This window comes from Bombina bombina, chromosome 4 (assembly GCF_027579735.1).
Source record: "Bombina bombina isolate aBomBom1 chromosome 4, aBomBom1.pri, whole genome shotgun sequence".
Taxonomy (NCBI): Eukaryota; Metazoa; Chordata; class Amphibia; order Anura; family Bombinatoridae; genus Bombina; species Bombina bombina.
The window spans coordinates 883420651-883436947 of NC_069502.1; the positions used below are offsets into that span (position 1 = coordinate 883420651).

A 16297-nucleotide genomic window follows, 5' to 3' on the forward strand; every position below is an offset into this window, starting at 1 on the left:
GGGGACTGCATATAGACAAGAAAAAATGGGCGGGGACCGTAGACTCTCCCTATCCGGAAGGAAAGGCATTTATCTGGTAAACATAAATGATGTTTTCCTTCCTAAGATAGGGAGAGTCCACGTCTTCACTCCTTACTGTTGGGAAAACTATACCCAAGCTCCAGAGGACACAATAAATAATGGGAGGGAACAAAAAGGAAGAGGCGGACCCTATTCTGAGGGCAGCACAGCCTGCAAAACTTTTCTCCCAAAAGCTGCATCAGCCGAAGCAAAAACATCAAACTTGTAAAATTTTGAAAAAGTATGTAACGAGGACCAGGTAGCCGCCTTACAAATCTGATCCATAGAGGCCTCGTTCTTAAAGGCCCAAGAGGAAGGCACTGCTCTAGTGGAATGAGCCGTTACTTTCTCAGGAGGACGATGTCCCGTTGTCTCGTAAGTTAAGAGGATGACACTCCTTACGCTTCCTTAGTAGCCTGAAGATAGAACTTCAAAGCGCGAACCACATCCAAATTGTTTCGAAAAAGTTCCTTCGATGAAGAAGGATTAGGACACAAGGAAGGAACCACAATCTCCTGATTGATGTTGCAATCTGACACAACCTTAGGAAGAAAACCTAATTTAGTATGTAAAACTGCCTTACCTGCATGAAAAATCAGATAAGGGGGTTCACATTGCATAACAGAGATCTCAGAAACTCTGCGCGCAGAGGCAATAGCCAATAAAAAGAGAACCTTCCAAGATAACAATTTTATGTCAACGGAATACAGAGACTCAAACGGAACCTGTTGGAAAACCCGAAAAACAAGATTTAAGCTCCATGGAGGAGCCCCAGATCTAAACACAGGTCTGATCCTAATCAGAGCCTTAACAAAGGACTGCAAGTCTGGAAGCTCAACCAGTCTCTTGTGCAATAAAACCGATAGGACTGAAATCTGTTCCCTCCAGGAACTAGCAGAAAAGCCCTTCTCCAGCCCATCCTGGAGAAAAGATAAGATCCTGGCAACCTTACCTCTGTGCCAGAAAAAAAAACACACTCTTCACACCAGAATAAGTAGGTCCTCCAACACCTTGTGGTAGATACACCAAGTAACTGGTTTACAAGCTTGAATAAGAGTATCAATGACACTCTCAGAGAAACCTCTCTTGGCTAAGACTAAGCGTTCAATCTCCACGCAGTCAGCCTCAGATAATCTAGATTTTGATGAACAAATGGACCTTGTATCAGCAGGTCTCTGCGACAAGGTAACTTCCACGGAGGAGATGAGGACATCCCCACTAGATCCACGAACCACGTCCTTCGCGGCCACGATGGAGCAATCAGGATTACGGATACCCGCTCCTGCTTGATGCGGGCCACCACTCGAGGAAGAAGTGGTAATGGGGGAAAAAGATATATGAGTTTGAACCTCCAGGGCACTGCTAGTGCATCTATTAGATCCGCTTGGGGATCCCTCGACCCGTACTTGGGTAGCTTGGTATTGAAACGGGACACCATGAGATCTATCTTTGGCATCTCCCACTTGCTGCATATCTCTGCAAACACCTCGAGATGGAGAGACCATTCCCCTGGATGGAAGGATTGCCTGCTGAGAAAATCTGCCTCCCAGTTGTCCACACTTGGAATGTGGATCGCTGACAGCGAACAGAATCTGAGATACTTTCTTTATCGCCAAGGAACTTCTCGTTCCCCCTGATGGTTGATGTAAGCCACAGGGATAAATATTGTCTGATTGGAATCTGATAAACTGGGACGAACCCAGAAGTGGCCAAGCCTTCAAGGACATGAAGATTGCCCGTAGTTCCAAAATATTGATCGGGAGGGAGGACTCCTCCTGAGTCCACAACCCCTGTGCCTTCCTGGCACCCCAAACAGCTCCCCATCCGGATACGTTTGCGTCCGTAGTCACAATCTCCCAGGAGGGTCTTAAGAAGCATGTCCCTCGGGACAGATGATCTGGACAGAGCCACCAAGAAAGATTCTCTCGACCGGCTGTCTAATACAATTTGTTGAGACAGATCTGAATAATCGCCATTCCACTGCCTCAGGCATGCACAGTTGTAAACGTCTGAGACAGAACCTGGCAAAAGGAATGATGTCCATGCAGGACACCATGAGACCAATCAACTCCATACACTGAGCCACAGAGGGACTCAAGTAGGGCCTGTTAGAAATATCCTCATAGATATTGAGTCTATTATCGTACCCAGGAATTCCACCATAGTACTTGGGATAAGAGAACTCTTTTCCAAGTTTATCTTCCATCCATGTGATTGAAGAAGACTGAGAAGGGACTCAGAGAATTCTTCCGCAAGACGAAAGGATGGTGCTTGCACCAGAATATCGTCCAAGTATGGGGCTACTGCAATACCCTGCATTCTGGCAATGGCTAGAAGAGCCCCCAGAACCTTTGTAAAGATTATTGGAGCAGTAGCTAGGCCAAAGGGAAGGGCAATGAACTGGAAGTGCTGGTCCAGGAATGCAAACCTCAGGAACTGAAAGTGTTCCCTGTGGATTGGAACATGAAGGTAAGCGTCCTTCAGATCTAAAGTGGTCATAAACTGGTCTTCCTGAATTAAAGCAAGGATGGACCTTATCGTCTCCATCTTGAAGGAAGGGACACTGAGAAATTTGTTTAAGCACTTTAGGTCCAGAATTGGGCAGAAAGTTTCCTCCTTCTTTGGGACCACGAAGAAGTTTGAATAAAATCCCAAACCTCTTTCTTCGATAGGCACCGGGACAACAACTCGGAAGGAGGATAGATCCTGAACGCACCCTAGAAAGGCATCCCTCTCCGGCAACCGCGGCAACTGCAGCCACCAGTTGAAACAAAAATCCTGTATGTTGAAACAACTTTCTAAAAAAGGTTTCCATTTTTTTATCCATCGGCTCTCTGAACGAAGAACTATCCTCAAGAGGTATAGTAGTACGTTTAGCAAGCGTAGAGATAGCACAATCCACCTTAGGAATGGAGCCCCACAAATCCATTTGAGAGTCTGGGAACAACTTTTTAAAAGTACATGGGGGGAAAAAGAAAGAACCAATTCTTTCCCATTCGTTCTTAATAATGTTCGCCATCTTAACCGGCACAGGAAAAATTTAAAGGAACTTTCCTGTCTTCGTAAACTCTGTCTAATTTAGGAATCATATGTTCTTCAGGCAGCATGGCCTCTGGAGCCTCTAACATAGAAACAACCTCCTTTAATAAAAAATGCAAGTGCTCAATTTTAAATCTAAAGCATGGTTCCTCCGCAGCAGGAGGTTTAGACGCCAAGGACACCTACCCAGAAAGTTCATCCTCTGAAGCTACAGAGGTTAAAGGGACACTAAACCCAAATTTTGTCTTTCGTGATTTAGATAGAACATGCAATTTTAAGCAACTTTCTAATTTACTCCTATTATCAAATGTTCTTCATTCTCTTGGTATCTTTATTTGAAAAAGAAAAAAGTAAGTTTAGATGCTGGCCCATTTTTGGTGAACAACCTGGGTTGTTCTTACTGATTGGTGGATAAATTCACCAACCAATAAACAAGTGCTGTCCAGGGTACTCAACCAAAAATTGGCTGGCTCCTTAGCTTAGATGCCTTCTTATTCAAATAAAGATAGCAAGAGAACGAAAAAATTGATAATAGGAGTAAATTAGAAAGTTGCTTAAAATTGCATGCTCTATCTGAATCACAAAAGAAAAAAAAAATCAATTCAGTGTCCCTTTAACTCATCATCGGATAACTGGGACATAATAGCTAAATCCGATAAATATTTAGAGGACTCCGGGTCAGGAGAGCTGTTTAACCTTCCTCTTGCGTTTGTTAGAGCAAGGTAATGCACTGAGGGCAGCAGACACCGCCGTTTGTAACTGAGCGGCAAAGTCCGCAGGAAGAAGACCTCCTCCGGATGGAGGATTAGATGTGCTACGGGGAACTGCATGTGGAGTGGATAATGTAGCAAGGGTAGCAATCTCACGGGACACAGAGTCCTGAGAGGTAGACGGCTCAGAGGGACTAAGAGCCCTAGCAGGCTTGTCTCCCTTCTTAGACTTTATAACGATGTTAAGGCATGTAGAACATAAATGAGTGGGCGGGAAAACCACAGCCTCCTCACAATATAAACAGGTATGATTTAGTACAGAAGAGGTACCTTCTAACAGGTCAGAGTCCTCCATAGTTCAGGTTATACACACAGAAGGACACAAATAAAAACGTTTTTTATTATAGAAAACTGCACCTTTATACTCCCAATGACTGGGGCACTCACCACCTCCTAGACCCAGACAGTTAACAGAGGAAACGCTCTCCTCAGGTTTAAGTCTCAGCCGGAATACAGGAAATGAACATAGACCACCCCTTTTATTACAAGTACAGCAATAATAGGAGTTGTGCAACACTTTCAAAAACGAAAGTGAAACTTGTTTGTTCCAGCCAAAAACACAGTCATTCAGCCCAGGTAAAAATTACACAAAGCAGCATGTAAATAATTAATACACTGAATAATTAACCCCAACTGTTCAATAAACCCCCTTCAGAGGATATTAACCCTGGATCCTATCAGGGTATAAAGGAGCCACACTGTGACCCTGTTATAGCTTTTTATGTGTAAAAATTTAAACAATCTTACCTCCAGGATCCAAACTGTGAAACAGAACACAGCCTCTCAAGTGTGATAGTCTTATAGCAGCGCTCCTGACATGGACTTGAGTGAGAGAAAGCAGGCAGAAAAACTCGTAAACACCGATTGCTTAGGAACGGTTTCGCAGAAATACTTTCCCTGCATCTCCAGACTCTAACTTCCATCAATACTCTCACTGAGAGGATGACATGACTAATTAAAACTCCAGTCCTATCTTGAAGGGCAGATACCCTTTTTCAGGACTCTCTGAATCTTCTGACACTTCTCTGCCACCTCCTAATGTGAGGAAAGGCAAAGAATAACTGGTGTAATGAGGAAGTGGGAGGGATATTTAAGCCTTTGGCTGGGGTGTCTTTGCCTCCTCCTGGTGGCCAGGTGTTGTATTTCCCAACAGTAAGGAATGAAGCCATGGACTCTCGCTATCTTAGTAAGGAAATAATCATTTTTGCAATATACTTTCATCAGAAATGTTTTTTTCTAGTAAAAGTTATTACTGTTTATCTGTGGCCTATGCACATATTCTGTTAAGGCCTGTGCACCAGTATTCAAATACCATACTTGCTCAGAGAGCTGATGGTGGTGTATATTGCTTCTGAATATATAAGCCAATGCTGACTCTCCAAGAAGGTGTAGTGTTTGAATACTGGTGCACAGACCTTTACAGAAAATGTGTGTATGTCACTGAAAAACAATAACTTTTACTTTAAGCATTTTTGCTAACGAAAGTATATTGTAAAAATGCTTCTATTTTTAATTGAAAGCCACCAATGCACATTGAATTTTTGACCTTGCTATCCCTTTATTTGGCTACAGCAGTGGACGAAAGCTAAAACATACCCAAGAGTTTTCAAGGGTTATGTGCATGATCTGCACAACAATGCAAATTATGTCACCATCAGTTTTAACACATTTATTCTGTATGCAGATCTCCTTGCAATGTAGTGCTTAATTAATAGTATATACTATGAATACTATAGTACAGGAACTCATTTATAGCTGTTTAGATGTCACACTGGAGCCATGTTTTTTTATGATTCAAAGCAGTTGTTAAACTTTATGTGCTGGGTTGAATGATAGTTTTCTTGTAGCCGTAGGGTCAAGAGGCAGCCTTCACTGCTGAGGTGGTATTTAGTGCTATTATTCTAAAGCCTTACTACTAACACAAATTTATGACATCTGACATTTATGGATATTTTCTTAGTGGAGGAGTTTCACTTTATTTAACATTTGCATGTATAACGTTTACATACCAAAACTAGTCTTTGACCGATACCACATTTTACTTCTGTAAATAAATTATTTGGAATCCTTTGTGGAAAAGCATACCTAGATAGGCTCAGAAGCAGCAATGCACTGCTGGGAGCTAGCTGGTGGTTGGTAGCTGCATACATATGCTTCTTGTCATTTGTTCACCAGATTATTTTAGATATGTCCCAGTAGTATATTGCTGCTCTGGAATTTATATTAATTATGTGTTTAACCACACCACAGTTACAGTCAGACAACAGCACATTAAAAAACACTGTAATTTTCTTAATGTGTCATTTGTCACTGAGATCTACTTATTCTAATTCAAGAAAACTGTGCATGCTCCAAATGTTCAGAAAAATCAGGGTGTTCTTATGTTTTTCACACAGGGTTAATGATTTCGCACATAAGCAATTCCGAACTTTAAATCTATGAACAAAACACATCTTATATGGGATTTTTAAAGTTATGGTAAATCCAAGCATTTAAAAAAACGCTAGGATTTACCATCACAAGAAATAATCTGGAGTTTCATTGATCACATTAAAAAAGGTGCTAAACTAACCCTGTCTGTGCCGCGGCTCCTTGCTAAAAGTCAGAGCCTCCGGCCGCCCACGGCACATCGATCTTCTCTCAATTAGGTGACGTTTCCACCACTAAACCAATAGCTGTGCGTGTCATCTGACAGTGTTCTATATGCTAGCAAGGCTATTGGTTTAGAGGTGGAAATGTTGCCTCATTGGTAGAAGAGAGAGCGGCCACGGCACAGACAGGGTGAGTTTAGCGACCTTTTTTTTTAATAAGTGATCATCAAATGCCATATTATTTTTTAGTGAGGGTAAATCCTAGCGTCTTTTAACTCACTTTTGCCTTATGTCTATCAAACCGGTTGGATTTGAATTTTTCTTTAATAAAGGGTCCTGGTTCACACTTCACAACTAATCACTTTACTTTGTGCCTCTCGGTTGCAATTTTTTTAGCTGCAGCACATTTCAGTTATGTATTTTTGCACAAGAACACAGAGAGAGAGAGAGAGAGAGAGAGAGAGAGAGAGAGAGAGAGAGAGAGAGAGAGGGATAGAGTATATTTAAAGTCCAGTGTGTGTAGCCTCAAGAAAGCCTGTTATATTTTGATTTACCAACCCTTTTTAAAGTTGCCAATTCCTGACATGGAAGATGTGGCATTACAATTAAAATACAATTCCCAATAATCAGAACACATAACTGTAAATAAAATCTGAACTACATCACTGTTAACCCATCTGTGACTAATTATGTTGACAAAGCATTAATTGCTTAAATTTTGCAATCGTCATCAGTCATCCACTCACGAATCCCCCAGAGTACCAAGCACATTACTACTAGCTGCCACCTTCCTAGTTCATTGTCCTTCAGCAGATAATGGCGAGGGTTCAGTCGGCGAGAATGTGCATAGCATTATTAGCAGCTCTTGGACAGGAGGAGGATGGCTGATGGGGCAAGCTGAGGCCATATCATGTGACCGGGTGAGGATTGTTGCACCAAGGGCACTGGTACACACTGTAAAAAATGATGGGCTGGAGCAGTGGGGCAGTTACTTTACTACTGTCAAGCTCTCCTTTTTGCTTTCAATAATGTGGCTGTCAAAAGGATAACGCAGCTGCACTATAGTAATGCTATCATCAAAAGGCAGAATTATGCCAGCATTTTTCCTGCCAGGATTATAGTGCGGCTGTGCTTTTGTTCAGCAGTCTACTTTAAAGGGCAAGATGATCGACAGGTAGACTTAGAAACTGTGTTGAGAACTAAACCAAACCCTAATTTAAAAACATTCATGATAGACTTTTTTAATGTAAAATAACCTCTCTAACTTTTTACTCATTTGGATTTATCTATGCTTAATAATATTCAGTCTTCGTAATTTACAGTCTTTGGTTCATCTGATCATTTTTTAACTTTTCTTTTTATTAGATTATGGTGCAATTTTTTTTGATAATTCTGTTACGAGTAAATTGGACACATTTCAGTGCTGTATTCTGTCTTATTTTCATCTAATATTTTTTTCTCTCTTTGTTTATAGGTTGAATATCATTTATATATTTGTCCCTATGTGGCCAAGCAAATAAGAAAAGATAAAACAGTAATCAAGAGGCATGTCCCTTGACTGCAAAACAATGCAACAATTGCTAAAAAAAATTAAAGGCTTATGTGTTACTCTGGACCTAATGAGAAAGTTTGACTGCATGCAAATGAAACGTGTAGACAGTGGTGGAAGAGAGATCTGTGTAGCTTCCTTTTACATATAAGAAGGGATAATCCGAATAAAGTGCTGTGCCGTGACAGCAGAACGGTTTGTAGACTAGACCTTGCAGACACCATCAGCTAAGTGGATCTTTCACTTCAATTGGCTACACACTATTTTATTTTGTAGGTGCAATTTTATCTGTTTTAGGAGCCGTATGATAAACACTACTGTGAATCGCAGATTAACTTTTTTTTCTGCTTGTGCTTGATAGATTTTGGAAATGGATTAAGTATCACTGCGGTCCGTAGAGCTAGCTGCACTGCAAGGACAGGAGTTTTATGTAGAATGTGCGACTTCTGTAAACTAAGGACTGCAGAGATATATACAAAGCTCACATATCCTTTGTTGGATAGTGCTTTTCTGACTTTGCATAGGAGAGAACTTCTGATATTTCCATATTTGTTTTGTCTATGGTATACACAGTGGGTGAAAAAGTGTGAGTGAAACGCGACTGCGTAAGGGAAATTTTCTTTTCTTCTAGCATGCTAATTTGCTATGCCTTGTGCACCAGTTGCTAGCAGATCTTTATTTAATTTTAAGGGATACTACTGATTAAATACAGGTGTATGGAGGGGTAATTAATTAAGGGCGATAGCCACTTTTGGCTCTAAGAATACAGTAATAATTATCCCCTTAAACTATCTGTTAATAAACTCCCTTTAACTATATAATTTTGCAATAATATATTGTAAGGTCAGCAAATGTGTTTTTAAATTAATTCCTTTGCATCAGCGGATATCATAAATTAGCTGTCCCCTACGTATTTTATAAATTCAATATTTTAACTGTTCACTAGTAAAAGTTAAGTCTTATAAAGCACAATTAATTGCCCTTACTCTTACTATATCCTTTTTCTAAAAGTGTACACTGTCGGTGTTTGTTCATTAAGAGATAGAAGCAGTATATAGTAGACGTGTTTTAGGATCCAAATGCAATAGACGGCAGCTGCAAGTGGCATTGGGCTCTTTTCAGAGACGCATTTATACTTGTGAAAGTTCAGCATACTAAGATCTGTGCAAATCCAGATCTAGGTGTGTTGAGGTTTCACGAGAATAAATTCAGTTTCCGAAAAGAGCCAAATGGCACGAGCGGCCGCCTTTTCCGCATTTAGATCCTAATGAAGGATCCAAATCCATATCTAGTATATAGTAAGATCCCACAGTATCAAGAGCAGCACTAGTTTAGGTGTAAGTGGTTTGTGTCACTTATTTTTTTAATATTTTTTTTTTCATCCATAAAAATGTTTAAAGGTATAGGAAAGACAAAATTTTAAGCATGTAATTTTAAGACACTTTAAAATTCATTTCTATTTTCAAATGCGCTTTGTTCTTTTGGCATCCCGTGTTAAAAATATATGCACATATCCTACACAAGTGAGAGCTTGCACACATTTGTCTCTTGTGATTGCCTAACTAGATGCGTTCAGCTAGCTGTCAGTAGTGCAGTGTGGTTTCTTCAGCAAAGGATAACAAGAGTATGAAGCAAATTTTATAATAGAAGTACATTTGCAAGTTGTTTAAAATTGTAAGTTTAATACAAATCATGGAAAAGAAAGTTTGTGGTTTCCTGATCATTTAACAATATTTAATTTGTGACAGATATTATGTTGCTTTCCAAGTTGTATACTGTTTACATATAACTAAAATATAAAATGTTAATAAACGTCTATTCCCAGTAGAAAAATTAATCCTGGCTTCCTATTCATATTTTTTTTGAGTCGAAACGGCAAATGGAAATAAAAGGACATGACAAAGATCTAAAAGGAGAAAAAATTCTCTGCACAAGATTAGATTGTTACTTTTGCTTTATTTGGGTTATAACATTCTGAAGAGTAAATGGAACATGTTTAACCCCTTAGTGACCAGGCCACTTTTCAATTTGTTGACCATCTGGGACCAAGGCTATTTTTGCATTTCTGCGATGTTTGTGTTTAACTGTTATTTTCCTCTTACTCATTTACTGTACCCACACATATTATATACCGTTTTTCTCGCCATTAAATGGACTTTCTAAAGATACCATTATTTTCATCATATCTTATAATTTACTATAAAAAAATGATAAAATATTAGGAAAAAATGAAAAAAACAGAATTTATGTTTACCTGATAAATTACTTTCTCCAACGGTGTGTCCGGTCCACGGCGTCATCCTTACTTGTGGGATATTCTCTTCCCCAACAGGAAATGGCAAAGAGCCCAGCAAAGCTGGTCACCTGATCCCTCCTAGGCTCCGCCTTCCCCAGTCATTCGACCGACGTAAAGGAGGAATATTGCATAGGAGAAATCATATGATACCGTGGTGACTGTAGTTAAAGAAAATAAATTATCAGACCTGATTAAAAAACCAGGGCGGGCCGTGGACCGGACACACCGTTGGAGAAAGTAATTTATCAGGTAAACATAAATTCTGTTTTCTCCAACATAGGTGTGTCCGGTCCACGGCGTCATCCTTACTTGTGGGAACCAATACCAAAGCTTTAGGACACGGATGAAGGGAGGGAGCAAATCAGGTCACCTAGATGGAAGGCACCACGGCTTGCAAAACCTTTCTCCCAAAAATAGCCTCAGAAGAAGCAAAAGTATCAAATTTGTAAAATTTAGTAAAAGTGTGCAGTGAAGACCAAGTCGCTGCCTTACATATCTGATCAACAGAAGCCTCGTTCTTGAAGGCCCATGTGGAAGCCACGGCCCTAGTGGAATGAGCTGTGATTCTTTCAGGAGGCTGCCGTCCGGCAGTCTCGTAAGCCAATCTGATGATGCTTTTAAGCCAAAAAGAGAGAGAGGTAGAAGTTGCTTTTTGACCTCTCCTTTTACCAGAATAAACAACAAACAAGGAAGATGTTTGTCTAAAATCCTTTGTAGCATCTAAATAGAATTTTAGAGCACGAACTACATCCAAATTGTGCAACAAACGTTCCTTCTTTGAAACTGGATTCGGACACAAAGAAGGCACGACTATCTCCTGGTTAATGTTTTTGTTAGAAACAACTTTCGGAAGAAAACCAGGTTTAGTACGCAAAATCACCTTATCTGCATGGAACACCAGATAAGGAGGAGAACACTGCAGAGCAGATAACTCTGAAACTCTTCTAGCAGAAGAAATTGCAACCAAAAACAAAACTTTCCAAGATAATAACTTAATATCAACGGAATGTAAGGGTTCAAACGGAACCCCCTGAAGAACTGAAAGAACTAAATTGAGACTCCAAGGAGGAGTCAAAGGTTTGTAAACAGGCTTGATTCTAACCAGAGCCTGAACAAAAGCTTGAACATCTGGCACAGCTGCCAGCTTTTTGTGAAGTAACACAGACAAAGCAGAAATCTGTCCCTTCAAAGAACTTGCAGATAATCCTTTCTCCAAACCTTCTTGAAGAAAGGATAGAATCTTAGGAATTTTTATCTTGTCCCAAGGGAATCCTTTAGATTCACACCAACAGATATATTTTTTCCATATTTTATGGTAGATTTTTCTAGTTACAGGCTTTCTGGCCTGAACAAGAGTATCAATGACAGAATCTGAGAACCCTCGCTTTGATAACATCAAGCGTTCAATCTCCAAGCAATCAGTTGGAGTGAGACCAGATTCGGATGTTCGAACGGACCTTGAACAAGAAGGTCCCGTCTCAAAGGTAGCTTCCATGGTGGAGCCGATGACATATTCACCAGGTCTGCATACCAAGTCCTGCGTGGCCACGCAGGAGCTATCAAGATCACCGATGCCCTCTCCTGATTGATCCTGGCTACCAGCCTGGGGATGAGAGGAAACGGTGGGAATACATAAGCTAGGTTGAAGGTCCAAGGTGCTACTAGTGCATCTACTAGAGTCGCCTTGGGATCCCTGGATCTGGACCCGTAGCAAGGAACCTTGAAGTTCTGACGAGAGGCCATCAGATCCATGTCTGGAATGCCCCACAACTGAGTAATTTGGGCAAAGATTTCCGGATGGAGTTCCCACTCCCCCAGATGAAATGTCTGACGACTCAGAAAATCCGCTTCCCAATTTTCCACTCCTGGGATGTGGATTGCAGACAAGTGGCAGGAGTGAGTCTCCGCCCATTGAATGATTTTGGTCACTTCTTCCATCGCCAGGGAACTCCTTGTTCCCCCTTGATGGTTGATATACGCAACAGTCGTCATGTTGTCCGATTGAAACCGTATGAATTTGGCCTTTGCTAGCTGAGGCCAAGCCTTGAGAGCATTTAATATCGCTCTCAGTTCCAGAATATTTATCGGGAGAAGAGATTCTTCCCGAGACCAAAGACCCTGAGCTTTCAGGAGTCCCCAGACCGCGCCCCAGCCCACCAGACTGGCGTCGGTCGTGACAATGACCCACTCTGGTCTGCGGAAGCTCATCCCTTGTGACAGGTTGTCCAGGGACAGCCACCAACGGAGTGAATCTCTGGTCCTCTGATCTACTTGTATCGTCGGAGACAAGTCTGTATAATCCCCATTCCACTGACTGAGCATGCACAGTTGTAATGGTCTCAGATGAATTCGCGCAAAAGGAACTATGTCCATTGCCGCGACCATCAAACCTATTACTTCCATGCACTGCGCTATGGAAGGAAGAGGAACAGAATGAAGTACTTGACAAGAGTTTAGAAGTTTTGATTTTCTGGCCTCTGTCAGAAAAATCCTCATTTCTAAGGAGTCTATTATTGTTCCCAAGAAGGGAACTCTTGTTGACGGAGATAGAGAACTTTTTTCTACGTTCACTTTCCACCCGTGAGATCTGAGAAAGGCCAGGACAATGTCCGTATGAGCCTTTGCTTGTGGAAGGGACGGCGCTTGAATCAGAATGTCGTCCAAGTAAGGTACTACTGCAATGCCCCTTGGTCGTAGCACCGCTAGAAGGGACCCCAGTACCTTTGTGAAAATTCTTGGAGCAGTGGCTAATCCGAATGGAAGTGCCACAAACTGGTAATGCTTGTCCAGAAAGGCGAACCTTAGGAACCGATGATGTTCCTTGTGGATAGGAATATGTAGATACGCATCCTTTAAATCCACCGTGGTCATAAATTGACCTTCCTGGATGGAAGGAAGAATTGTTCGAATGGTTTCCATTTTGAACGATGGAACCTTGAGAAACTTGTTTAGGATCTTGAGATCTAAGATTGGTCTGAATGTTCCCTCTTTTTTGGGAACTATGAACAGATTGGAGTAGAACCCCATCCCTTGTTCTCCTAATGGAACTGGATGAATCACTCCCATTTTTAACAGGTCTTCTACACAATGTAAGAATGCCTGTCTTTTTATGTGGTCTGAAGACAATTGAGACCTGTGGAACCTCCCCCTTGGGGGAAGCCCCTTGAATTCCAGAAGATAACCTTGGGAGACTATTTCCAGCGCCCAAGGATCCAGAACATCTCTTGCCCAAGCCTGAGCGAAGAGAGAGAGTCTGCCCCCCACCAGATCCGGTCCTGGATCGGGGGCCAACATCTCATGCTGTCTTGGTAGCAGTGGCAGGTTTCTTGGCCTGCTTACCGTTGTTCCAGCCTTGCATTGGCCTCCAGGCTGGCTTGGCTTGAGAAGTATTACCCTCTTGCTTAGAGGATGTAGCACTTGGGGCTGGTCCGTTTCTGCGAAAGGGACGAAAATTTGGTTTATTCTTAGCCTTGAAAGACCTATCCTGAGGAAGGGCGTGGCCCTTGCCCCCAGTGATATCAGAAATAATCTCTTTCAAGTCAGGGCCAAACAGCGTTTTCCCCTTGAAAGGAATGTTAAGCAATTTGTTCTTGGAAGACGCATCCGCTGACCAAGATTTTAGCCAAAGCGCTCTGCGCGCCACAATAGCAAACCCAGAATTTTTCACCGCTAATCTAGCCAATTGCAAAGTGGCGTCTAAAGTAAAAGAGTTAGCCAATTTGAGAGCATGAATTCTGTCCAAAATCTCCTCATAAGAAGAATCTTTATTGAGCGCCTTTTCTAGTTCATCGAACCAGAAACACGCTGCTGTAGTGACAGGAACAATGCATGAAATTGGTTGTAGAAGGTAACCTTGCTGAACAAACATCTTTTTAAGCAAACCCTCTAATTTTTTATCCATAGGATCTTTGAAAGCACAACTATCTTCTATGGGGATAGTGGTGCGTTTGTTTAGAGTAGAAACCGCCCCCTCGACCTTGGGGACTGTCTGCCATAAGTCCTTTCTGGGGTCGACCATAGGAAACAATTTCTTAAATATAGGGGGAGGGACGAAAGGTATGCCGGGCCTTTCCCATTCTCTGGAATGACCAAATTCTCACAATCATCCAGAGTAGATAACACCTCCTTAAGCAGAGCGCGGAGATGTTCCAATTTAAATTTGAATGTAATCACATCAGGTTCAGCTTGTTGAGAAATTTTCCGTGAATCTGAAATTTCTCCCTCCGACAAAACCTCCCTGGCCCCCTCAGACTGGTGTAGGGGCACTTCAGAACCAATATCATCAGCGTCCTCATGCTCTTCAGTATTTTCTAAAACAGAGCAGTCGCGCTTTCGCTGATAAGTGGGCATTTTGGCTAAAATGTTTTTGATAGAATTATCCATTACAGCCGTTAATTGTTGCATAGTAAGGAGTATTGGCGCACTAGATGTACTAGGGGCCTCCTGTGTGGGCAAGACTGGCGTAGACGAAGGAGGGGATGATGCAGTACCATGCTTACTCCCCTCACTTGAGGAATCATCTTGGGCATCATTTTCTCTAAATTTTGTGTCACATAAATCACATCTATTTAAATGAGAAGGAACCTTGGCTTCCCCACATACAGAACACAGTCTATCTGATAGTTCAGACATGTTAAACAGGCATAAACTTGATAACAAAGTACAAAAAACGTTTTAAAATAAAACCGTTACTGTCACTTTAAATTTTAAACTGAACACACTTTATTACTGCAAATGTGAAAAAGTATGAAGGAATTGTTCAAATTTCACCAAAATTTCACCACAGTGTCTTAAAGCCTTAAAAGTGTTGCACACCAAATTTGAAAACTTTAACTCTTAAAATAACGGAACCGGAGCTGTTTTTATATTTAACCCCTATACAGTCCCTGGTATCTACTTTGCTGAGACCCAACCAAGCCCAAAGGGGAATACGATACCAAATGACGCCTTCAGAAAGCTTTTTCTATGTATCTGAGCTCCTCACACATGCATCTGCATGTCTTGCTTCCCAAAAACAACTGCGCAATAGAGGCGCGAAAATGAGGCTCTGCCAATGATTAGGGAAAGCCCCTAGAGAAAAAGGTGTCCAATACAGTGCCTGCCGGTTATTTTACATAATTCCCAAGAATAAAATAACTCCTCAAAGCTATGAAGTATTAAAAATGCTTATATATCAATTGTTTTAGCCCAGAAAATGTCTACCAGTCTTAAAAGCCCTTGTGAAGCCCTTTATTCTTATGTAATAAAAATGGCTTACCGGATCCCATAGGGAAAATGACAGCTTCCAGCATTACCTAGTCTTGTTAGAAATGTGTCATACCTCAAGCAGCAAAAGTCTGCTCACTGTTTCCCCCAACTGAAGTTAATTCCTCTCAACAGTCCTGTGTGGAAACAGCCATCGATTTTAGTAACGGTTGCTAAAATCATTTTCCTCTTACAAACAGAAATCTTCATCTCTTTTCTGTTTCAGAGTAAATAGTACATACCAGCACTATTTTAAAATAACAAACTCTTGATTGAAGAATAAAAACTACATTTAAACACCAAAAAACTCTAAGCCATCTCCGTGGAGATGTTGCCTGTACAACGGCAAAGAGAATGACTGGGGAAGGCGGAGCCTAGGAGGGATCATGTGACCAGCTTTGCTGGGCTCTTTGCCATTTCCTGTTGGGGAAGAGAATATCCCACAAGTAAGGATGACGCCGTGGACCGGACACACCTATGTTGGAGAAAAACAAATTTTTTCTAACTTTGAGCCCCAAAATCTCTAACACATCTACAACCACCATAAAATACCAATGCTAAACAGTTTCTAAATTTTGTCTTGAGTTTAGAAATACCCAATGTTTACATGTTCTTTGCTTTTTTTGCAAGTTATAGGGCAATAAGTACAAGTAGCACTTTGCTATTTCAAAACCATGTTTTTTCAAAATTGGCGATAGTTACATTGTAACACCAATATCTGTCAGGAATCCCTGAATAACCCTTCAAA

The 16297-nt window shown here is 41.2% G+C and overlaps 1 protein-coding gene across 1 annotated transcript in view; it reads right to left on the reverse strand.

Annotated features, from left to right (window-relative positions):
- Window positions 1–16297, reverse strand: part of SHPRH (SNF2 histone linker PHD RING helicase) — a 307366-nt gene that overhangs the window by 143409 nt on the left and 147660 nt on the right. The gene's annotated exons all lie outside the window — the stretch shown is intronic.